Raw genomic sequence first — 25,987 nt, forward strand, 5'->3', positions numbered from 1 at the left:
CAAATGTTTCTGAGAAAGACCTGTTAAGCAGGTGAGTCACCTCTCTGAAGACTGCCTCCTATTCAGCAAAGTGAAATAGTCTTCTACAGAAATAGGGCTGGAACAAAGAGCTCTGGTGGCTTTGTCCCTATGACTGGCTTCCTTAGGTAGAGCCCAGTGCTAATTAGGCCAGCTCCAGGGATTAGCTCTGTAGGCAGGCCAATTAACTTCAGTCTGTTCCATGGAGAAAGACTCCATCTCATTCAATATGCCTTCACTAAACACCTAATATTTGCCAGTCCCTGTGCTCGGGGTTTGGGGGACAAAGAAAAACAGAGTCAGAGACCACCCACATAAATTCATAGTATAGTGGGAGAGATGGGCCTGTAAACAACTATCACAATTACAAAGAATTGTGGTGTTAAAACTGGTGTTACATGAAGGTGTAGGAAGTCTTCCATGTGCAGAGGTAGTAAATGTAAATTCTGCCTTCATATTCCAGAGGAGGCTTCACAAAAGAGATGACCTTTAAGCCAGATTTTGATGGAGATGAAGGGATAAATAATAGCTGATGGCATATATTTGGTGCTCTATATTTTGTAATTTCATTTCAGTAGAATTTTGCTAGGCTGAGCATAACAAAGGTGTTTTAAGGGGCACCTGGGTGGCTTAGTGGTTGAGTATCTGCCTTTGGCTCAGGTCATGACCTTGGGTCCTGGGACCAAGTCCCATATCAGGCTCTCCGGAGGGAGCCTGCTTCTCCCTCTGCCTATGTTTCTGCCTCTCTCTTTGTGTCTCTCATGAATAAATAAATAAAATCTTAAAAAAAAAAAGATGTTTTAATATAGGAAATGGTAGGGCCAGGTATAAGTAAGCATAAAGAAGTAAAAATTCAAGATGATTCCTATTCCTATAAGTAGATGTTCTTGTTGATTACTAGAGAGAGTGCTATTGCTGTTAGATCCTCTCGGTATACAGGGAATAGATCCTCATATATACTTGTACTTATATCTGTAGTTATTTCTATATCCATCTATACATATTGAAATCTATGAGTTCACACCAATGTCTTCAATTCCAAACAACACCTCAGGGTTTAGTCTAGCTTTTCCCCCTTTCCATACTTGTAAATTTCCTCTTCAGCAGTGGAATGAAGCCTGTCTTAGTCTGTTCAAGCTATAACAAAAATATCATATACTGGGTGGCTTATAAAGGACCAAAATTTCTTTCTCATAGCTCTAGAGGCTGGGAAGTCCAAGATCAAGGTGCCAACACATTCAATGTCTGGTGAAGTTTGTTTCCTGGTTCATAGAACGCTGTCTTTTTGCTGTGCCCTCACATGGCAGATTGGGGCAAAGGTACTCTCTAAGGGCACTAGCCCCATTCATGAGGTCTCCGCCCTTATGACCTAATCACCTCCCAAAGGCCCCACCTCTGAATACCATCACAGTGGAGACTAGGATTTCAACATGTGTATTTTGTTGGGGGTGGGGGAGAGGGGGACACAACATCTAGTATATAGCATAGCCTCATGTGAACAGCATAGCTGGAGAATAAGGTATATTGAGAAAGAGAGGACAGATGTGAAGGGATCTGCTTAGGAAGGATCTCGAGTGTCATGATTTTATCTTTTAGGTAATGGTGAGTTATTCAAAGTTTCTTAGGAAAGAAGGGTAAGATGTTACCAGAGGAGTAGAATTAATAGACATTTCCATAGAATTAAATAAGGTGATTAAGTAGAAAAGGAAATAAGGGGGAAATTTTCTGCAGATTTGTAGAAATTCTCTTAGACTGTCTTCAACTCAGTTACATGACTACTCCACTTGGCATTTGTTCTTGTCTTACTGAGGTGCCCTACTATGACAAACTAAGCATGTTCCTTTACTCCCTAGTCTACTTGTTACTTGAAATCTAAAAGTCACAGGCTCTAGAAGATACTCAATGCACACATTTCCTGTTAGTAAATGGGATCCACTTTACTTATCCACGAGCAAGATTTCCACTTAAGTATTTTATAAATGGGAAGTATTTGTTAGACTAGGAGTGGGGTTCATTGTTGGAGAACATTGGAATCCTTTTTCAATGACCGTGAATAGGTCAGGAAGATTTTGGTGGCAAATAATTGAAAACCTCACACAACTAGCTTAAATGGTAAGGAATTTTAATGATACTTGTAACTGGAAGGGTCAGGAGGAAGGCTGGGTACTGCCCTGACTTAATCCAGTGGCTCTGGACGCATGTATCTGGTTCCTCTTGGCTCTGCTTTTTTCTCAGGCCTGTAGTGACACTGCTCCGGATTTCACCTCAATGCCTAACATTATCCAGAAGAGAAAGAATCTATTCAGGAGGAGAAACAACTTTTCTAGAAGTCTCCTGCAATGATCTGGTATCTTAAGACAAACATTTTCATGTTTTTCTTTTATTTACATTTTTTGTTCTTGAGACAATCTTAAATTTATAGAAAAGTGGCAAAACAGGACAAAGCCTTTTTTTCTGAACTATTTAAGAGTAATTGGTCACCTGAAGTTCCATCTACCAGAATGATTTAATGCATATTTCTTATGAACAAAGAATTCTCACCCACAGACTCCATTCAAGTCTTCCTACTCATCCCAATAATGTCCTTTAAAGAATCCTTGACTTTTGTGACTTAGGCATTTTAAAAGAGAAGAGCCCAGTGATTTTGTAGAATGTCCCTCAATTTGAGTTTATCTGATGTTTCCTCATGACTGGATTCGGATTTTGCATCTTTGGCAGAAGATGATACTGTATTTGTCTCCTTGCATCCTATCATCTGGCACATGATTTCAATTTGTTTAATCATTGGAAAAGCTTATTTTGATCACTTGATTAAAGTCATTATCTGCCAGACTTTTCCACTGCAGAATTACTCCATTTCCTATTGGAATTTTAATTCATATTTTGTAGGGAAGTACTTTGAGACAATATGAATGTATACTTTCACATCAAAATTTCAGCATACATATATATAAATTTTATATATAAATATCTATATATAAATTTCAGCACTTTATATATATAATGTCAGTATGGATTCATGAGATTCTATTTTATTTAATGGTCGATGATATGTAACTTCCGCTATTTATTTTTATGATCAGATTATCCCTGATTTGGTCAGTGTTTGCCTCATTAAGCTGGCTTCTGTGTCCTTTTGAAACATACACTAATTTGGGGGGCACTTCTCTTCCTTCTGATAGAAAAAGATATTCCAGACTCATTCTTGTCCTTTCTCTGCTTGAGTCATCATATCAGTCATTTCTCCAAGAAACCCTGGCTCCATTCAGTGCAGGATGATGTTTAGAAGCCACAATTTAGATATTAAGTGTTCTTATGCTACCGGGTGTCAAGGCATCTAGATTCTCTTAGCAGACAGGACAAAAGAATGGACCTGGTATATATACTTGCATTTACACCTGTATTTACTTCAACTTTGAGATGTGTATTTCTGTATATAGTTAAGTATCTCTTTATGGTGGTATGTATCCCTATCTACCTCTCAATCTCTATTTCTATGTATATCTCCAGTTCACACTAATGTCTTCAATTCCAAAACAAGAGCACAGGGTTCAAACTAGTTTCTCTCTTTCCACATTTGTAATGCCTTATTCCAACAGTAAGAAACTTGGCTCCCACAATTCTTGTTATGCTAGTTTATTTGACTAATCCCCCATATGTAATAAGTTTCCCATTGCTGTAGTCATCTGCTACACTCAGACGGTCTATCTGTCTGCAATTCCCTTCTTCATTCTACGTATGCTTTACCTAGTGGAAACTCCTGTTCTACTTTCAGGGCTCAAATCAAATCACTTTTATAAAATTCCCTTAGCTGGTTTTGTTATGTTCTATTTTGGCCCTATTTTACCCTGTGCAAACTTTAATTTATGCAATGTATTTGTTCACATGACCCAACAGAGCTCCTGGAGGGTGGGAGCTAGATCTTCTTTACCTCTGAATCTTACTATCTTCAGAGCCAAAACAGTACCTGGCATATGATGAATTTTAAGTTTATGACAAAGGGATGATCATAAAAGGCCTCAACTGAGTGTCAACCCTGCTGAAGGAGGTGTTCAGCTCCTGGGGATAGAAGCCAGAGTGCTTGGACGGGCTGAGGAAGAGGAGAGACAGCAGTTACTAGTAACACTCTTTATGTAGACTTCAATCCCTCAAGTCATTAAAGCTCTAAGCAAGAAACACAAAATATCCATGCATCATAAAGAAAAAGATTGATATATTTTATAATGTAGAAACAAAAAAATATTGTCTTGAGAAATCTACCCAAAAAAAGGGGGGGAAAGACAAAATGGGAAAAATATTTGCAATTCATATCGCAAAGAGTTAATTGTCTTAATATAGAAAGAGCTCTCACAAATGAGTAAGAAACAGAATCATCCATTCAATAGCCAAAAATGGACAGAGCGTGTAAGTAGGCATGCAAAGAAAAAACGAAAGTGACTTTTAACCATATGAAAAGATGTTCAACTTTATTCATAATTAAAGAAATGCAAATCAAAACAACATAGTGTGCAGATTTTACTTGTCAAATTGGCAAAAATTTAAGTCCAATAATAGCCGGTGTTGGCCCGGATGGCCCCGGTTTGGAGGAACTTGCATCTATCACCACTTTGGTGGGAGTGAAAATTTATCCAACACTTTGATAGCAAAATTTGTCTACATCTTTAACATTTTAAATTCACATACTCTTTAATTCAAATAATTATACTGGGAAAAGGAAAGGGAGGGGGACTGAGATAGGCTGTGATTTCAGAATATATTTATTCTGCCCTGACTGGGCTTTACTCCAAAATCCTTGTTCACATAGTTTCTTGTTCATGGTGGCTGTTCACATTATTGGTCTTTTCTCAGCAGTCAGACACCATTGCCCCTTGGCTCCAGCACCAAAGAACTATGCTTTCCATCATTGGAAAGATGATATGAGAGACCTGCCTTCAGTGTGACATGGTTGCTGGGATGAGAGTTGTTTGTTTTTAGTAACAGGAATGTGTTTGTTCTGCTCTTTAGTGGGCACTACTATTGTGAAGTCAGCATCCATTCTCCTCTCTTCTTTCCTAAGAAACTTGCAGAGAGCTGGGACCAAGGCAGTAGGTAGTAGAGGGGATAGAAATGGAGACTGGGGATGGAAGGGGAACAGTGGTCAAGGTTTGGTCTTATTGGAAGTGGGGAGTGGTGTGTGTCGGGGGAACAAGGAAGCTGGGAAAATGGAGAAGTGAAGTGAAGAGTGCCCTCTGGGAGGACTTCCAGGTTTCTTCTAATGTGTATGGTGAAACCAGTGAGCATGAAGGGAGCATGAGAAGAGAGGCAGATCATCAGGCAAGGTAATTTAGTTTTTGGCTCACTGAGCTTGCTGTGTTAGTGGGACAACCAAATAGAGATAGCCAATAGGCAGTGGGAACTAAGTAGCTGGGGTTCTGGTGAAGGTCTGAATTAAAGATACTGATTTCTACCAGTTAATCGTTGTGGTTGAAAGTGGATAAGATAAGCAGATAATGAAGGAAGTCCTGCAATGTATATATTTTAATTTGGCACATACTTATATAGCACTTGCTATGTGTTAGTCACTTTGCAAATATTTACTCATTTAAGGCAAATAAAACTTTGAGGAAGATACTATTATTATCCTTATTTTGCAGATGAGAGAGTGAAGGCTCAGAGGTTTTCTGCCCTGCCCAAGCTCTCAGAGGTCACTGTACCCAGGCTATCTGGACCCAAAGTCCATGCTCTCACTCACCCACCATGCTATACTGACACTTTACACTGGATACTGATCATCAATATGTTTATCAGGAAGCTTACAGGGTCAAGAATAATGATCACTTATTCTGTTCTGGGAATAAGTTTGTATATAGACAATCCCCTGTCCTTAGAGGTAAAAGCTGAGACACCTGTGAATTGAAGAGCATCCTCTGGACTTAGGAGTCAATGCACCATGTTAACTGTGCCTTTTACTTCTCCGTGAATGCAGGACATTAAAATGGCAAGTGACCTACAGGGAAACCCATGGGGCTAACTCACACTGCTTGTCCACTTTTAGTTAATTTCCACTCATCTTTTATATTCCTCCTCTCTTTTGTTTTTCTTTTAGCAAGGTGCAAATAACATTGTAAATTTACTATTCCCACAATAAATCTTCTCAAAAAAAGATCACTTATCAGTGATAGATATCACACAAAAAGAAGACCTTAACAAATTATAGTCATTTGAAAATAATACAAAATTTTCATGGTCTAAAAGTGTAACAGGAACACAACTCAGAGGGACGTGCTGGTCATGGGCCTTCTGGGCTTAAATCTTGAAGTAGGTAAAATGGATGGGAATTTATATTTTGCAAAGTTATGGGCACTAAAAGAACTTCACTTGGGGCAGGGGGTCTGGGCTAGGCACATTGCATGAAATTAGGTGCTGGAATGGGGCTCCCCCTATATTGATAGAGGTTGGTGGAACTTACCACTGATTACTTATTCTGCTTTGGAGCCCCTGACTTATACAAATAGCAGAGAGGTAAGAGGAAGCAGACCCAATCTTGTAACCAGGACCTGGGTCAAATAACCTGCTGCCACAATAACTTAATCTGAGATATTTCATTCTCTGTAACATGGAAGTCTTGAGCCACCAATATAATATCTGGTTCTAGTTTGAGAGACCTTAGAGAGGGGCACATAGAGGTACCATCAAACTGCTAAACAGGAAGAGAAGGAAGAGAAGAGAGGAGAGGAAAGGAGACAGACACTTCCATTCAAGATGAGCATACAAACTAAAGTTCCTAAACAGATTGAAAATGAACACTAAGGAAGACTACCAACAAAAGAAGCTATTGGGAGTTTAACTCATTCTAGACAAAACGATAATAATAGAAGACTACTTAGCTAATCAAAATACACCCCATCCCATTTTAAAAATTCCAGTAGAGTTAACATAGTATATTATACTAGTTTCAGGGGTACAATGTAGTGATTCAACAATTCTATACATTACTCAGTGCTCATCAAGTGCACTCTTAATCCCCATCACCTACTTCACCCATCCCCCCACCCACCTCCCCTCTGGGAACCATCAGTTTGTTCTCTATAGTTAAGAGGCTGTTTTAATGGTTTGTCTCTTTTTCCTTTGTTCATTTGTTTTGTTTCTTAAATTCCACATGAGCAAAATCATATGGTAGTTGCCTTTCTCTGATTGACTTATTTCACTGAGCCTTATACTCTCTAGATCCATCCATGTTGTTTCAGATGGCAAGATTTCATTCTTTTTTTTATGGCTGAGGAATATTCCTTTATAAATGTATACTACCTTTTCTTTATCCATTCATTTATCAATGGACTCTTGGGATCCTTCCATAATTTGGTTACTGTAAATAATGCTGCAATACACATAGGGGAACATATATCTTTTTGAATTAGTGTTTTCATATTCTTTGGGTAAATATTCAGTATTGGAATTACTAGATCATATGATAATTCTATTCTTTAATTTTGCAGTTTTCCAGTGGCTATACCAGTTTGCATTCCCATCAACAGTGTACAAAGATTCTTTTTTCTTCACATCCTTGCCAACTCTTGTTTTTTTTTTAATTTTAGCCATTCTGACATGTATGAAGTAATATCTCATTGTGATTTACATTTCTCTGATAATGATGGATGTTGAGCATTTTTCATGTGTTTGTTGGCCATGTGGTTATCTTTGGAGAAATGTCTGTTCATGTCTTCTGCCCATTTTTAAATTTGGTTACTTGGGTTTTTTTGGTGTTAAGTTGCATAATTTCTTTTTTTAAAGATTATTTTATTTATTTGAGAGAGAGAGTGGGTGGGGAGGGGCAGAGGGAGAGAGAGAATCTCAAGCAGACTTCCTGACACAGGGCTCCATTTCACAACCCTGAGATCATGACTTGAGCTGAAATTGAGAGTAGGACACTCAACCAACTGAGCTATCCACATGTCCCAAGTTGCATAAATTATATATATATATATTTCAGATATGTCATTTGCAAGTATCCTCTTTCATTCAGTAGATTGTCATCTAGTTTTGTTGATTATTTCTTTTGCTGTGTAGAAGGTCTTTATTTTGATGTAGTCCCAATAGTTTATTTTTGTTTTGGCTTCCTTTGCCTTAGGAGACACATCTAGAAAAATGTTGTTATGATCAACGTCAGAGAAATTACTGCCTATGCTCTTCAAGGATTTTTATGACTTCAGCTCTCACATTTAGGTCCTTAATCCATTTTTAGTTTATTTTTGTGTATGGTGTAAGAAAGAAAGTAGTCCAGTTTCATTCTTTTGCATGTAACTGTCCAGCTTTCCCAACACCATTTGTTGAAGAGACTGTCTTTTTCTCCTTGCATATTCTTACTTCCATTGTCAAAAATTAATTGACTATATAATCATGGGTTTATTTCTGGGTTCTCTATTCTATTCCATTGATCTATGTATCTATTTTTCTGCCAGTATAACACTGTTTTGATTACAACAGCTTTGCAGTATATCTTGAAATCTGGGTCTGTGATACCCAGCTTTGTTCTTTTTCAAGATGGCTTTAGTTATTTGGGGTCTTTTGTGGTACCATACAAAGTTTAGAATTATTTGTTTTGGTTCTATGAAAAATGCTCTTGGCATTTTGATATGTATTACATTAAATCTGTAGATTGCTTAGAGTAGAATGTACATTTTAACAATATTTTTTCCCAATCCATGAAATGGAATATCTTTCCATTTGCTTGTATCATCTTTAATTTCTTACATCAACATCTTATAACTTTCAGAGTACAGGTCTCTCACCTCCTTGGTTGAGTTTATTCCTAGGTATTTTATTATTTTTGGTGCTTTTGCCCAATTTTTTAAAAAAAACTCATCATGCTACGTCATTATTTGTGTATAGAAATGCAACAAATTTCTGTATATTGATTTTGTATCCTGTGACCTTATTGAATTTGTTTATCAGTTCTAGTAGTTTTTTGGTGGAGTCTTTAGGGTTTTCTCCATAGAGTATCATGTTATCTGCAAATAGTGAAAGTTTTATTTCTTTCTTACCAATTTGGATGCCTTTTATTTTATTTTGTTGTCCAATAGCTGTGGCTAGACCTTCCGGGACTATGTAAAATAAAAGTGATATGAGTGGACGTCCTTGTCTTGCTCCTGATCTTAGAGGAGAAGTTCTCAGTTTTCCCCCATTGAGTATGATGTTAGCTGTGGGTTTTTCATATATGACCTTTACTGTGTTGAGACATGTTACTCTAAACCTACTTTGTTGAGAGTTTTTATCAGGAATGGATGGTGTACTTTGTCAAATACTTTTTCTGCATCTGTTGAAATGATTGTTTGGTTCTTACCATTTTTCTTAGTGATGTGATGTATCATGTTGAGTGATTTGTGAATATTAAACACCTTTGCATCCCAGGAATAAATCTCACTTGATTGTGGTGAATGATTTATAAATAAATACATTGTTGGATGTGGTTTGCTGATATTTTGTAGAGGATTTTTGCATCTATGTTTATCAGAGATATTGTCCTGTAGTTCTCTTTCTTTGTAGTTATCTTTACGTGGTTTTTGGTGTCAGGGTAATGCTGGCCTTGTAGAATGAATTTGGAAGTTTTTCTTTTTGTTTTTTTTTTTGGAATAGTTTGAGAAGAATAGGTATTAACTCTTCTTTAAATGTTTAGTAGAATTCATCTGTGAAGCCCTCTAGTCCTGAACTTTCGTTTGTTGGGAGTTTTTGACTACAGATTCATTTTCATTGCTGGTAATCAATCTGTTCAAATGTTCTATTTCTTTCTGATTCCACTTCCTTTTCTTATTAAACAGATAGCTAGAGAGCATTTATTAGCCATCCTTGCAGTTAATTGTGGCCTTATGAGCCAAAGAAGTGCTAGGAGAAATGAGGTCTGCTATTTGCATATCTGGCCCACAAAAACTTCCCACAAGCACTCCTCTAAAATTTTTTTTCCATGTACAAGCTGATTGGGATAGAGACATCCATCGTAACCTTGGGAGCAAGAACATGTAGAAAAGGCAGAGCTGGATCCTTCAATGATTTTTTAGAGGAAAACTGGCTTACCATCCTGTTCCCCTACATAGGACTGCTAACTAAAAATAGTCACTGTTGTGTTAAGCCATTACATCTGTGGATACTCAAAGAGAATCAAGGAAAGAAAACTTAGATAAAAGGTGAATAAGAAATAACGAAAATAAGCAGAAATAAAACATCAGTAGGTGAATATGGAAAAAACCCCCAGAAATCCTCAAGTAAAAACAATAAGTGAAATTTAAAAACACAATAAATGAAATAAACTCTACCATCCACTTGAGAAAATTGATGAACTGGAAATATCACTAGAATGCAGTATGAAGAGAAAAAAGAAACACATGAAAGAGCAGTTAGAAGTTACAGAAGGGAGTCCGAGGGACCTCAATAATCATATAGTAGGAGCTCTAGAAGAAGGCAAGAATTGGCTCAATGGTGAACATCAAAATTTGAAGATACATTGATGGTAATTTTTCAAAGCTGAAGAAAGCCATTGGTTTTCAGATTAAAAGTGTAAACTGAATCAATAAAAGTAATTGCATACCTGGAAGTACTATAATGAAACACTGAATATCAAGTATAAGGATAAAATGTTAAAGGCTATTAGAAAAAAATAAACAGTAAATCTATGAAAACAATACCTTGAATACATAAGACATCTACTTAACCACAATAGATGATAGGAGACACTGGAATAATATTTTCAAAGGTAAATGGAAAATAGACAACCTAGAATTCTATACTTCACTAAACTATTTATGCAAGAGGGTAAATAGATTTTTAGACAAAGATTAAATGAGTTCACCACCTAAAGATTCTCCCTGGAAGAACTAATGAAGATGTATTTCAATAGAGGAAAAATAAACCCAGAAGGAAGGGCAGGATCTTAGAAGCAATGGTGAACATAAATCTTTAATAAAATATATTTTACCAAAGGAAATCAATGAGAAGAAAATCTAATTTTTGTGTGTATGTTTAAAAAGGCAGTGTAACTCAAATTCTAAACAATAACCATAAGGAAGAATATTTTCAGTGGGTAGTTGAAGCATTTCTTGTCATGTTTGAAAGAAGAAGAAAGACAATTTTTTAACTTCCTTATTTATGATTAATTATGATAGTTAAAAATTGAAAAATGCAAATAAAACAACAGAACACAACATATCCTTCCAAAGCAGCAAAAGACTCAGAAGGAATAAAGTAAACATTAACAAAATTTAGGGGAAGTTAGAAAAGGAGAAAAAAAGAAGCAAGTGAAAAAACATGGAATAAAGTGGTAGAAATATGTTTAAAGGGATCAGTAATTACAGTAAATGTAAAAAGTTGTAGGCCTTTTAAAAGACATAGACTTTCAAATTTGATTTTTAAAAATTAAATTACACTTTGTGCTATTAACAAGAGGCATACTTAAAAAATAATAGTAAAAATTTACACTGAAAAAACTAATTGGAAAAATTAAACTGGCAGATGAATTTTAGAACAAAGATTCATTTACAGGGATAAAAAGGAACATTCACAAAAAGAAAAGAACAATTCTGCAACAGATGATAATCAGAAATTTGTATGTTCTTAACAATACATGTCAACATATAAAACAACACTAAAAGAATTACAAGGAAAATGTATAAGGAAAATGAAAGATAACTTGATAAAAAATAAATATATAAAGGATTTCAACAGCACAATTAAAAAATGGTTTAATTAGATAGTAAGATGCATAATTCCTACACCTAATAGAGATATTGTACATTATTTTCCAGCACACTTTGAACATTTATAAAAATTGACACCGTTAATAACACAATCATAATCTCTGACTATAATGCAATTTATTTAGAAATACACAATAAAAAGAATATATGACAAGAGGTAAACTCATGTATTTGTAAACCATAAAAGAGGAAATCACAATAGAAATTACCAAGGGGACAGTGTGGATTTCTACTTAACTGCAGTTAGCTTGTTACCTTGCTAAAGTAGCAGCTTGTTTTATTATCCCAATTTATGCTTAAATAATTCCTTCTATATTTTCCTTCTCCCCTTCTCCCACCTTTAATTTTCAAGACTTTTGCTTTTATTTTGCTTTAAGGACATTTTCCAGAAATCCTTTTTTACTTTTATAGCTTTTGTATTTTTATTATTGTTCTTTATCCTCAAAAGTATCTGCTTTTACACTACAAACATATTATCTCAATGATTTTTAGCTTTCAATGCTTACTTTTGTGTTTTTAACAACTAAATCTCATTGACTTCTGTTTTCGCTCTATTTCAGCTCATTATTTTAAACTCATTTTTAAAAAATAATAATTCCATTAAAACGTTTTAGTCCTTTCACAAGTTTTTTTCCTCTAACCTTTGAAAATCCCTCTCTAAACTTCCTACCTTGTATTTATTAATTTACCTAAGTATTTTTCTTTTGTTAGCCCTTTTTTTCCTTAATTTGTAGAATAAGAACCAACCTTAGAAGCTTGGCATTAAAGTGGCAGTGTGAAGGAAACTCATACTTACAGGTTGAGCTTGTGTCTGCTGCACCTGTCCTCTCTCCAACCACAAGGTTGCCCTGTCCACTCCACCCCCTGCCCAGTTCCTGCCAATGGGGGAGTCTCAGAACTCATCAAGGTTGGGTTTCCACCCTGGAGGAATCTGGAAACTCCTGGGTTAACTATTCTCAGGGCAATGGTTTTCTCTGTGCAGATGAAGTACTTGATTTACTGGAACAATTTCTCTTTCTCAGTACAAGGTCTCCAGTATACTATATATATAAATGAATTACTTATAATAAGGGGGTAATCAGAGTTAAGCTACTATTAGCTCAACATTCAAAATTCTATTTATATTTATATGCTTGTTTTACAAAAATGGAGCCATAATGCCCTGCTACTTGCTAACCTAATAGCACATGGTGACATTAATATATAAGCCTCAATGTCAAGCATAATGGCTACATCACATTTCATCATATGGATTTTTAACCATTTTTGAACTGAACCCTGATTGATGGCTATTTTGGTTGAGTCTTTCACATCCTTCTAGTTTTAGCTCTGTGTATGTCATTGACTCTTTTTGGGGATAAATCCCTGGCCAAGGTAACATTTTCTTCTGGTCCCATCCTGCCACTTTCCTCCCTCTACTCAAGGAGAGGAAAGTTCATTTGAAATGACAAAAGGAGGTCTTGGATGGGGACTTGGGGGTGTGGAGGTGTACTGGGGACTCTGCTGGCCCAGGAACAGCTGTAAAACCAGATAAAAGGGATGATTGTGCATGCTCCAGATAACCTCAAGTTTACAAACCCCTCTTTGCAGATAGTTTCGAAGATCCCTTCCTTTGTATTTTAGTACGTCCCAACTCCACCCACTGCTTCATTCCAGTTGGAAGGCTGTAAAAAGCCAGAGAACCAGCAACCCCTACCTTTCCTCTTACCTTCCTTCATTGTCTGTTTTCAGCCTGCTAGAAAGGTCCAATTTTCAAGCTTTTTCTCTGGGAAATGAAATACAAAGAACCTCGTGGACCATCTATAGCCCTCACATGCCATGAGGCTGAAGAGAATGGAGGGAAAGCAAGAGGACCTTGGCCTGACCCAGTAAGGAGCTGGGTGGTTTTGTTATTCCATGGGATTCACCATGCTCTTTCCCAGGCTGGGCTCCTGAATTACTTGCTCTTTTACTTTTTTTTTTTTTCTTAAGATTTTATTTAGTTGAGAGAGAAAGAAAGAGAGAGTGGGAGGGAGAAGGAAAGAGATTTTGAAGCAGACTCCAAGCTGAGCACAGAGCTGAACGTGGGGGTTCAGTGCCATGACTGCAAGACCGTTCCTGATCTGAGCCAAAACCAAGATCGGCCGCTCAACTGACTGAGCCACTCAGGTGCCCTCTTATACTTTATTTTCAAATTTGCCAACTTCCTTCTCAGTGGAAAAATAGAACATTTTTTCCTTAATATATGGGTCTTCTTTGCTTTCCCTCCTGAGTTCAAGAACTTGGCTAGTGCAAAGGTTTTTCTGGAGGAGGCTTTAAACACCAGAATTGCTGCAGTCCTGCTGGATACAATGGATTTCTCCATTTGGCAAGACCCAAGTGGGGCAGCCCAGATCCACCTGAATGTTAGAAGCTGCAGGACTGAGAGGCCAGGGTCACCTGTCCACTGGACCCCTTGGCAGGATTCTCAAAGCACAAGGTTTCTTTGTTTCTTGTCTATCTCCCCACAAGGGTAAAGGACACTCCTCTGAAGAAGTTAGAGTCCTGGAAGGAAAATGTGGCTAACTTTTGAAATATTGTCCATAATGACAACATCACCTTCTTCCTTCAGGTTTCCTCTACTACGACTTTCCTTTCATTTCCTACAGTCTACCATTCACTCAATGACTAAAGAATTCTTTCTTGGATATTTGAGGTTCTAAAAATAAGGAGCCTGATGTTTAGGTTTCTGTGAAATATTTTATATGTAATTGTGGGACACCTTAATTTAGAATTTGCATCTTCCCACTTTCAAGGAGGTTTAGATGCTTTATCCTTGTTTTTTTTTTTTTTTTCCTTTCAAGGAAACGTTATTGGAAACAAGGTAAGTCCATCCTACCATGTCACCTTTAAGTGGTCCAGCTGAGCGGATAAGTGCATCTTCTTTCCAGATCTGATGTGATTCCCTGGCAGGCTTCCTGTTTTTCTTAACATACACGTTTTCTCTGTCAATGTGTGTGCTCTCTGCTCATACGTATGGTCTCTCTTTGGCTACCTTTTAAGTCTTTACATATTTTACATATCCTAAGGCAGAATTAATCATCTCTTGTTTATCTGAAAGTCAAGGTTGGCTCATTTATTCATTTAACAAGTATCTATGATGTTTCCACTATGAGCAATATCTGAACCAACCATCAGAAAATGGGTGAATCACTTCCCTATGAATAATTCGCTTAGAGGTGAATTATTAGCTTAATGGAAACATGTTCTCTACAGTTAAAGGACAGTAAATATATTCCTACCTCTTTTCCAGTGCAGAGTTTCATTGTCTTCCATGTATATGGACCCAACCAGTTAGACCCCTTCAGAGGGTAACTCTCATTACACTCATAGAATATGAGAGCAAAATACCTTGCATTGGGCACTGGATATGTATTTGTCAAATAAGTGTGTATACCTCACAAAAATACTTTCTAGAGATTGTGTTCAGTACTTTCCACTGCTCTTACCTGGGATTATAGGTCAGCAATATTTCAAAAATGAGATGTCAAGTTGGAGACACACTGAGGGTGTGTGGAGGTATGTGTGCAATGACTCTCTAAATTGTTAGGGACTAGAAAAGAAATAATGTGTCCACCTTACTAGTAGGATGTGGAGGGCAGATAGTGACTTGCCAAGACAGCAGGAAGGGTCTTTAGTAGGGTGGTGGCTGCCTTGCACACTGCTAAGGAGATGGTATCACAAACTGCCTTTGAGGCGTGTGCTAAAGTCTTCAGCCCCTGAATTAGAGAGACGATCTTGCCTAGCTGCACCCATGATGCCAAGAACCTGAACAGACTTCTTCTAGGTGATGAGAGGTGCCATATTTGGGGGTTATTTTCTTTGGTAAAGATTTTATTTATTTGAGAAAGAGAGAGTGAGAACGAGAGAGCACAAACAAGGGAGAGAGGGAGAAGTAGGCTTCCCGCTGAGCAGGGAGCCCAATGCAGGACTCGATCCCAGGACCCCAGGTTCACGACCTGAGCTGAAGGCAGATGCTCAACTAACTGAGCCACCCAGGCAACCCATGTTTGGGGCTTCTATATTCTGTTTCTGCCAGCTCAATCCCATACCTCATAAGAACAGGGCATCCAAGAACCCTCTTCAGAATGTCTGCTCCTAAAATAATTCATGTGCAACTTGACTCTGCATTTTCTCTAATTTTCCTTTCTCTTCCTTAACTCCTGCTCTCTGCACGATATGCCATTGAGCAAAGTAGGTCTCTATGAATAGTCCGGTGCTATTATTATCCAAAAGTAGTGGTGTGCTGGTAAATGTTTAACAATCATCTCCCCAGAAAAAAAAAAAAAAAGAAAAAGAAAAAAAGTCCTGATTTGCAGTGTTTGGTGATTTCCATAGTGTAAAAATTCCCACCATGGCCAATTTTAAGCTATGCGCTTCCATCACTGAGTTGGGAAGGCATGCACAGTCTCATCGGCCCATATGAATGAGCTGAAGCACACCTCTGCCTAGGTCCCGTCCCTAGAAGAGGCCCCAGGAGATACAGCCAGCAATCTGGAGACCCTGGGTCATCATGGAGCTATTAAGAGTGCAGCGTGGGTTTTGGGGAAGCAGGCCCTGGATGGAGTTTGGGGAGGAAACAGCACACGGGGCAGAAGGAGAAGCCAAACCATGTATGACACAGGCCCCAAAAGTCATCCTGTGTGGATCTGAAACAGCCAGACCTTCACGGCCCTGCCTGGTTCAGTCTCAGGATCCACCCCGAAGGAGCCGACAAGTGGGCTGACATGCTGCCCGCAGCTGGGTAGCAAGTCCTTCTCCGGAGGGCATGTGGGCAGCACATCTCAGTGACAACCACATCCAGGTAGACCTAAGTTAGAGCTCGGATCCCCTGCCACAAGGGTGGGGTTAGGGCTTTCAGCAGGAGCGCCTGACAGCCTGTCTTCAAAGAACCACCTGGAACATTCTTGTCCCTTCCCTGGTCCCTCCTGTCCTGGAACTCAGCTTTGCCTGTAGTTCCCACCCTTGGCCTCATCCTGCTCCACATGGAAGGCCCCTGCAGACCCCTTCCTGAATCCTGGTCAAGTTCAGCCTCCACAGCCCAGGCCTGCACAGCCCAGGCCTGCACATCCTCCCGGGAGCCTGACCTGCTTTGGGTTTCCGGCCTTGCTCCTTGGTGCTGGTTCCTAGGGGTGAACCTGCCCTCCTGGAGATCGGGCCAGGCTCTGGGCTGCCACGCCAGGGCCGAGGGCAGGAAGCAGCGCCTGCCTTGTGCACGGTGGGGCAGGCAGAGGTAGCAGCCCCGGTGTGAGGAGAATGAGCAGATGGGCCCAGCGCCCTAGGAGCCGAGAGGGACCGTGGAGCTCCTGTGGCTTATTCTCCTCGTTTACTTATGAGGCCACCGTGACACATAGTAAATAACTGACTTGCCCAGAGTCCCTCAGCTGGTTAGGGACAAGCTGGGGACAGAATGCTGCCCAGCACCATTTTTACACATCCTTCTTCCCGAGGTCTGATTTGTTCGTTGAATTACAGTCTTTCCCCCCCTTCTCTCCAAGATAGTTTGTGTGTTTAGAAACGGCCTCATTAGCAGATTTTATATTCTCCTTGGTTAGCTCCTCTGAGCGCTCACCCCACTCTGGCAGGTGGCCTGTCTGTTTGAGGAGGAATTATCCTGCCTGCCAACTGGGTGTTGGATTTACATGCTGGCTGGGCCGCAGGGAAATCATCTGGAATAGCTAAGGGGCTCCCCAGACTTCTCAGCCTACAGGGCAGAGGCACTGCTGGCGGATGCTTTTTGCCCTATAGCGAGTGGTCCTGGACCTCGGGCCTGGTCTGTGAGGGAGGCAGGCGCCCAGCTTCCACCCCTGGGCCCCCAGCTGTTCCTCTGGCCTCAGGCCCCATTGCTCCAGGGGACCCTCTTGTATTGGTCTCTTCACCCTCCTTCAGTGCATTCTATTAGCAACATTGAATCGAAAAGAACCGAATAATCCTGTTTTACCCTTTTGACGTTATTATTTAGCCTATAACATTTAGTTATTTACTTTTAAAACTTTCCAGCTTTCTTTTCTTTAAAGATTTATTTATTTATTAGAGAGAGAAAGAGAGGGGGAGAGAGCATCTCAAGCTGACTCCACACTGGGCGTGGACCCCCACGACATCACCACCTGAGCCGAAACCCAGAGTCAGTTGTCTCCCTGACTGCGCAAGCTTTTTTCAAGCTTTCATCCATAATTCTTTAGTTCATCCTGCTTTCCATTATGTCAGGGTGTATTTGCTCTCTCTCTAATGTATTCTTTTTGCTAATATTAAGCTGTTTATTTAATCAGCGTCCCCACTAAATGACACATAAGAGGCCTAGGCTTCATGGTGAGGGAGAGTGGAGGTGGGATGTCCTGAGAGGGGAGGCTGTGGGGCTCTGGGGATCCCGGAGCTGTGCCATGCCCCTCTGGCCTGCTTTCACAGAATTCTCCTCTGCTTTGATTCAAAAACCACCAGCCAGGAAGAGTTGGCAAAGCTCCCGGAGCCTACACGTCGTCAGTATGAAATAGTTAAATACCAAAGTTGGGAAGCAGACGGGAGGTGGGGTGTAATATTGTCAAATAAGAAGTATTAATTGAGTCAAGGAAGCCTGTGGAATGATGGGAAGTTGTTTGACTGGTAACAGTATCCAAAGAGGAAGTTTCTTTCTTTCCAGCAAAATCTCAGGGTCGCCTATCAATTACCCTCCCCCCCATCACAGGACAAAGCAAAGAGCATGAATAGAGAAGCCATTTCCCAGCTAACAAGCAGCTGCTGCCAGAACACCAAGGAGCTGGTGCCTGGAAGGAAGGGGAAGCATTGTGCCTTTCAGCATCGTATAGGTCTGGCTTTCACCAGAGTCTAGAAATAGAGTTGATGGAAACTCCACTAAAAAATGGGGCTTTGAAGAATAGCCGATGATGAGATAAAGGGCTCTCTGGGACTGGTATTAAAAATCCAGAATCAAAGAAAGACCAAGCAGAAGGAGAGGATCGATGTGTCCGAGCCAAACTAAGACAGAGGCATTTACCCCAGGGAGGCCCAATTTCCCAGCGACAGGGATTAAAAGTTAGGGACGACTCCACGGCGCGTAAATTGTAGCCTGATAGGTGAACATTATGCTTAAGTTAACTCCTCAGTCAATGGCGTGGGTTCTCATTCTTTCATGTTAGGTTCAATCAGTCTTAGTGGTTTCTTTTGTGAGAGAACCTGAATTAGTCTGCTAGGGCTGCCCTAAGGAATAGCACAGACCAGGTAGATGAAACAACCAACATCTATTTCCTGTCAGTTCTGGAGGCTGGAGGGCCCGGATCGGAGTGTTGGCTGGGCTGCTTCCTCCCGAGGCCTCTCTCCCTGGCTTGTGGATGGCTGACCTCCCCCTCTGCCCTCACACAGTCTTCCCTCTGTATGTATTGTGGCCTCATTTCCTCTTCTTGTAAGGACACCAGTCATGTTGGATTAAGACCCACCCTCGTGACCTCATTTTAACTTAATTACCTCGCTAAGGATGTGTCTTCAAACACAATCCCACATGAGGTACTGAGGCTTAGGATCTCAACATAAGAATCTTGGAGGATAAAATACAACCCATAACAGGACATTTCCGGATATTGTGAAAGATGGAGATCTGGTTGGCTTGTACCCAAGTAACAATTTCTGCCAGGATTCTGGAGTCCAGGCTACATGGAGCAGATAAGCAATGCCCCCTTGAAGAATAGTGCCTTATCAGGGTTTATTCCTTTCAGAACCTAATCCAGTTAACTGGATTCATCCGTTGACACAAAGGCCCAAATTCCTCAAAGTTGAGTCATGGTCCTGTCCTAGCGATAGGACATTGTGACCGTGGTTGTAACATTCCCTCTATCCAGTCTCTTCATGAGGACATGAATGTTCTAAAGTCTCTTGTTGCCATGTTCTGATGAAATCCACATTTTCTACGAATATTTCTTGGAGTTAGTATGAAATTCTCCAGTCAGAGGTTGGATTTATTTTTTGTGCCTGGGACTGATTCTGTGAATTTTGCTGGCACTAGGCAGTAGAGTATCCAGGCGTAGTTGGGTCACTGAAGTCAAGGTGGCAGATCTTGTTCTGTTGATCTCTGGCACCCTTCTCTCTTGCACAGAATTCCCATCTCACTTTGGGGTTAGTAATATGCCAAGTGCAAAAAACTACCTTTCCTGTCCTCTTATCTTAGGTAAAAATGAGGATGGAATATGGTTTATAGCAAGAAGGTATCAATGAAGGGGACCAAGTGGGTTTCCAAGGTTTCAGAAAAACAATGTACAGGGTGCTGCCTCAGACAATCTGTTCATTTTGTTCTTTGCCCTTTCTCCTTCTTCCTATCTAAAACATGGGTGTGACGGCTGGAGTCCAAGCAGCCATCTTGTAAACATGAACATGAGGATAGAATGAAAATCTAGACAGAACCTGAGTTTTTCATGACTGCCACATAGCCCTGGCCTGTCCTTTTCTGATTTCTTGTCACATGGGAGAAAAACAAGCCCCAAGGGCTGCTGGTATCTATAATGGCTTCCCCTGGAGCACAATGTGAACTGTCGTCTCTGGAGCAGGCCACCCAATGGTTTTGTACCCCAATGTTTATGGCATCAATGTCCACAATAGCAAAACTATGGAAAGAGCCCAGATGTCCATCGACAGAGGAATGAATAAAGAAGATTTGGTATAGATATATGATGGAATACTACACAGCCATCAAAAAATGAAATCTTGCCATTTGCAATGACATGGATGGAACTAGAGGATATTATGCTAAGCGAAATAAGTCAATCAGAGAAAGACAATTATCATATGATCTCACTCATATGTGGAATTTAATAAACAAAACAGGATCATAGGGGAAGAGAGGAAAAAATAAAACAAGATGAAATCAGAGAGGGAGACAAACTATAAGAGACTCTTAATCATAGGAAACAAATGGAGGGTCACTGGAGGGGAGGAGGGGAGATGGGGTAACTGGGTGATGGGCATTAAGGAGGGCATGTGAGGTAATGAGCACTGGGTGTTATATAAGACTGATGAATCACTGACCTCTATCTTTGAAACCAATAATACATTATATGTTAATTAATTGAATTTAAATGAAAAAAATAAAGCGTCTAATATACAAAAAAAAAATCTCTATCTTGTTTAAGCCACCATTTGGGGGTTTCTATTACCTACCATCAACTGCTATTGCTAACTGGTACAGGTGGTTTGCAATCATTGGAATCATTCCCTTATTTTCCCTGGATGCATGTAGAGCACTTTCTGAAAACCTCTGCAAAAGCCTGTGAATCCCCCTAGAAAACACTCTGTTGAGGGAACTCAAACAAACCTGTGTTCACATGTTAGCTGTGTGACCTTGGACAAAGTAGTTTACCTCTCTGAGCCTCACTTTCTCAAGTGCTATCATACAGGGTCACTGTGAGGATTGGTGAGATAACGTAAAGCACGTGGCCGCATCCCTGCCCACAGGTGCTCCGCGGATGGCCCTCCTGTTACTATGGCGTTACTGGTCCCCTCTAGAGGAAGACTCGCATCACCTGTCCAGGACTTACTCTTCCCTTGGGTGCTCTTCCCGTGTCTCTCTCCAGTTGCCTACAGGACATCCCTGCAGTTAGCAGTTCTGTTTGTCTCTTCCACTTCAGCCCTCAACCACCCTCTCTCTTATGATATCACTGTCCATGCTGTATCTGGTCCTCCTGCATATTGGTTCAAATTGTCACTCCATGCCGTGCCGTGAAACATGCCACGCCATGCCCTGCCACACCTGACCACGCCATACCCAACCATGACACACCAGATTGTACCACACTGTGCCATGCCATCCTCGACTACACTATGCCATGCCACACCCCACCACACTATATCACATTACACTACATCAGACTATACCACAGTGTACCATGCTATGCCATTCCAGACGATGCCGTGCCACACCGTGCCACTCCATGACACATCATACCACACCATGCCAAGTCGTGTGCTTATTAATGAGCTCCAGAGGTTGCCCCAGACTTATCCCTACTCATTTTGGGGGTCCATTCTGTGTTCCCAGCATTTGTCTTGGCTTTGTACCCATTTGGTGGGTGAACCTATATGAACTCCATTCTTGACTTCTTTTTTTTTAGATTTTATTCATTCATTCATGAGAATGAATGTGAAAGAAAGAGGGAGAGAGAAGCAGAGACACAGGCAGAGGGAGAAGCAGGCCCCATGCAGAGAGCCCGATGTGGGACTCGATTCCAGGTCTCCAGGATCACACTCTGGGCTGAAGGCAGGCACTAACCCACTAAGCCACCCAGGGATGCCCCCTTGACTTCTAAGGTCAGCTCCCAGCTCTGCCCTCTCCTTGCATTTTGAAATCTGCTCCAGCCCAGGAGACAACACTACCCCCTTCCTTGCAGTGCATCTCTCCTCCACCCTCATCCCCCAGGGTTGGGAGAACTGCCACTTTTTGTAGGAAAAGATTTCCGTTGTGTTAATATAAAGCTATGTTAACACGAGTCTTCAATATTTAAATGCAATTTGTCATAGTTCAATATTCAATTTTAAGAATCCAGTGAATTATGTATATGTTTATACATGCATATATGTATATAGAAATATATTTTAGAAGAAGGGTTATTATATGGATTCATATATGTAAAACACTTCATTTCTTTGTATAGATCATGCTTATTTCCTTTATTTCTGAGAAAATAAATAGAGAAGTATGGTCTATAAGAAAATCCACCCCATTGACTGTGGTTTTGTTATAACTTATGGTTCTAGTTCTCTTCTCACTCTTAGTATCTGCAGTGCTCTGACCCAGACAGTGTCCATGAATGAATATACTCCATGAGAGTGACATTGTAACTTGATGACACCCTGCCCATCCCCTCCTGATCACTTCAGAGGAATAGCTGGGGGGTTACCATGACAAGGAAACTATTTAGCTATTGAACTAGCCACTTTTTCCTAGTATTTCTCCACTGAAGAAATGTGCTAATGTCATAATAAATGTGATTTTTATATAGATAGAGGTTAAGTGTGCATATATGTGTATACTTTTGTTATCTGATATGAACTTAACCTTTATTTAGTATTTGCTTTATTGTTTGGGCAACATGAGTCCAGGACACTGTTCTATCAGCGTAATTCCTAGGGCGTGGGTTCTGATAGGAGCCTTGCCAAAAATAGTGCCACATGCAGCCGTTTGCCCAATTGCCTTTCCTTGAAAGCTTCAGAACCACCTGTGACTCTTCTTTCATTTTTCATTCATTCACTTTATTAGTGAGAAGTTTGAACTTAGTTGGTGAAGAGGTGTGCTGTGAGCACATAGGGGAAAGTAGAGAACCCCTACCAGGGAAGGCTTTGCCGAGGGGGTGAATTTGAGCTGAGTCTTTGAAGGATGGTGGAGAATTGCCCCGTGGGGGCAGGGGACATGGAGGAAGGTAGTCCTCATTTGCAATCACAAATAGTAATTAAAGACACCTCTCCCTTTATTTTTCTCGGATTTATCATCTCAGATTTATCATCTTGGATTTGTTTATCATCTTGGATTTCTCAGATTTATCATCTCAGATTTATCATCTTGGATTTGTTTATCATCTTGGATTTCTCAGATTTATCATCTCAGATTTATCATCTTGGATTTGTTTATCATCTTGGATTTCTCAGATTCATCATCTTGGATTTATCCCATTTCTTCTTTATTCATGACTGCCCTAGTTCAGGCTCTAGAGTCATCCCCTAACCTTGGGTTGCGGCCTCAGATTGCATCTGCGTGCCCCCAGCATGTCCTGCACGTCACTCAGCATCTCGCACAGTCCCTTCTGCCTGCAGTGTTTATTGAATAATTTATAGACTAAACAAGTCATCATAAAATGCTGGTTTCTGGTTCTGTTGTCTATAAATATGCAGGATGAAGCCTAAGCTCTGTATTTCTGGCACTTAATGTCTTCTACATTCTAGCCCTACCTGTCTTTTCTGCTTGTTTTTCCATTACGTTTCTGCACCATCTCCCCTTTCCCATCCATTCTATCTGCTTACTGTTCCTTAAACTCACTTGGAAAGTTGAGACCTCCATGTCTTTAATCACATGCTTCTGGATTTCTCTACAACGATCCTGATCTTAAACAGCCCTCAAGACCTCCTTCAGGTTTCCCCCCTTCACAAACCTCTCTTCTCTTCTATCCCACAAACTAATTCTCCTTCTTTCCTTCCTAATCTTGTTTCCCTAAATTTCTCTGTTTTAAAAACTCATAATTTGTATTATTTATTAATCCATTTTGGAATTAATCATCCTGGTCCTGTAAGCAAATTTTGTGATTGCCTTGTCTTATAATGAACATACTTCTATGCTTATTAATTTAATAGAAGATTTGTGAGTTTTTTTTTAATTACAAAAAAAGCAAGAATTTGGGGCACCTGGATCGCTCAGCCAGCTGAGCACCCAACTCCTGATTTCTGCTCAGGTCATGATCTCAGGGTCGTGGGATCGAGCCCCATCGAGCTCTGCAATGGAGTCTGCTTGTTCCTCTTTCTCTCTCTTTGACTCGTCTCAAACAAATAAATAAAATATTTTTTAAAAAGCAGGAATTTTGTTTTATTTGTGTGAGAGCAGGAATTTTATATTTCTCTGTATGTCTCAGAGTGGTGCTATTCAAACTGGAGTGCAGACCAGTATCTATCAGCAAACTCGTATGGAACTGGAACGAGGTAAGTACAGCAATTTGAGACTAAGATTTAGGAATTTTCCTGCAGTGTGCCACTGTTGTGACATCTACATCCAAGCTTGTATCCTGGGCTCGCTTGGTTGAATAGGATCTAGACCAGACTGAGTACTGTTGAATTCCTGCACTGAGGAATGTCCCATGTTGTACAGATGATACGCAAGCCATGAGCATAGGGCCATGCATCAGTCTGCAAGAATTGGGAATGGCAGTGGCTGGGCCTTGATCATAGGTGGTGAAGCACCATCCTGGAGCATCGAGCATGGGACCTGGCACAGCACTAGTACTTACGTTGTGTAGTAGACTGATAAACACCATCCATCTGAACACTTTAATAGCCATGTTTTTCTCTTCTATCCCTGTATAAGAATCAGAAGCATCAACATAAGTGCAATGCAAATTCAATTCACATTACATATGTAACCCAGATGTTAGTTGGGTAACCCTGACCTTTAAGAATTAAATGAGATTGCCTTATTATGCTACAAATTACGGGAAGTCTAATAATGCCTTCTTCAGGATATATGCAAGTGTTGGAGGGCTTACCCACCCACAGTCACCTCTGGCTCCCAATCTCACCACCCCATGCTCCTGTAACCCTGACCCGGATGGGGAATTCAGGCTCTTTGTTAATTTTCCCAAACTCTCTGCTCTCAGGTAGAAAAATATTCACCTGAGAAATCTTTTGCTTGGGCAGCAGACTTTACCAAAGATTTGGGGCTAAAGAACAATTTTTGTTCCACAGAGGTATCATATTAAAAAGTTATTTTGCTCAAGTGTTTCACTACTTGTAATGCTTCTGGAAGCCTCACAAGAGTCTGACTTTCTGGCTCTTCCCTCCCATTCTCACCTTGGCCTTTCTGTAGATGATATGATTAGTCTCTGTAATCTTTCCTGAGTCAGGGTTTTTGGGGGGCCCTTGCTGAACATGTTGATCTCCTCCTGGGGATGGTGGTGGAGCTGTCACCACTTACTTGTTACGTAGTAAAATTTGCAGCTTTATCAGTCAACCTAAAACTCTTCAAATCATTCAGACTTTCTTTCCACAGTTTCAGCAGTGTGCATTGTCATGGAAAGTGAGGTCCAACTAAGAAAAAGGTGATCCATGTCCCCCTCCTGCTCGCTCAGGGACTTACCTGCAGGCACTGGATTCCTGGAAGTTACATGCAGGCATGGATTGGTCCCATGTACCAACCCAAAGCTCCTTCCTCCCACCCCAATAAATTCTCATATAAAAATGAGTACAGTGATTTTTTTCCCCATTGTACATACAAGAATCACTTGTCTTAAGTCACTGGCAGACTCAACTGCCATCTTAGCATGGGAAATTCTCTTTGTCACCCACTCGTGTGTAGTTAAATAAACCATGGATTGGTGGCAGAAGATAGAAGACATTTTACAGAACAGTGGGGAGGTTTTTATGTGTGTGAGGTCACTGTCCCTTGCTCTAGGTACCGCGCTTTGAGCAGTGAAACTGGGTCAGTGAAAATTAAACCAACTAGGGCCTTCCCTAATTCTGCGAGGCTCTTTTTCCTACCTATTTTCCCATAT

At 40.3% G+C, this 25,987-nt stretch overlaps 2 long non-coding RNA genes across 5 annotated transcripts in view; one reads left to right on the top strand and one right to left on the bottom strand.

Annotated features, from left to right (window-relative positions):
- Positions 1–1,452: 1,452 nt before the first annotated feature.
- Positions 1,453–25,651, top strand: LOC140626021 (uncharacterized). 4 transcript variants are annotated; one of them, XR_012025260.1, is made up of 6 exons: positions 1,453–2,130; positions 2,254–2,365; positions 13,473–13,609; positions 13,713–13,889; positions 14,564–14,583; positions 25,486–25,651. It is a non-coding gene; the product is annotated as an uncharacterized lncRNA (long non-coding RNA). The 4 variants fall into 4 exon arrangements; XR_012025259.1 differs by lacking the exon at positions 14,564–14,583 and adding an exon at positions 24,356–24,422; XR_012025257.1 differs by lacking the exon at positions 14,564–14,583.
- The window catches only part of LOC140626023 (uncharacterized), a 29,268-nt gene continuing 27,515 nt past the window's right edge, over positions 24,235–25,987 (bottom strand). The window contains exon 3 of the long non-coding RNA XR_012025261.1: positions 24,235–24,795. This is a non-coding gene — a long non-coding RNA (uncharacterized lncRNA). The remainder of the gene's footprint in view (positions 24,796–25,987) is intronic.

Source organism: Canis lupus, chromosome 37 (assembly GCF_048164855.1).
Source record: "Canis lupus baileyi chromosome 37, mCanLup2.hap1, whole genome shotgun sequence".
Classification (NCBI taxonomy): Eukaryota; Metazoa; Chordata; class Mammalia; order Carnivora; family Canidae; genus Canis; species Canis lupus.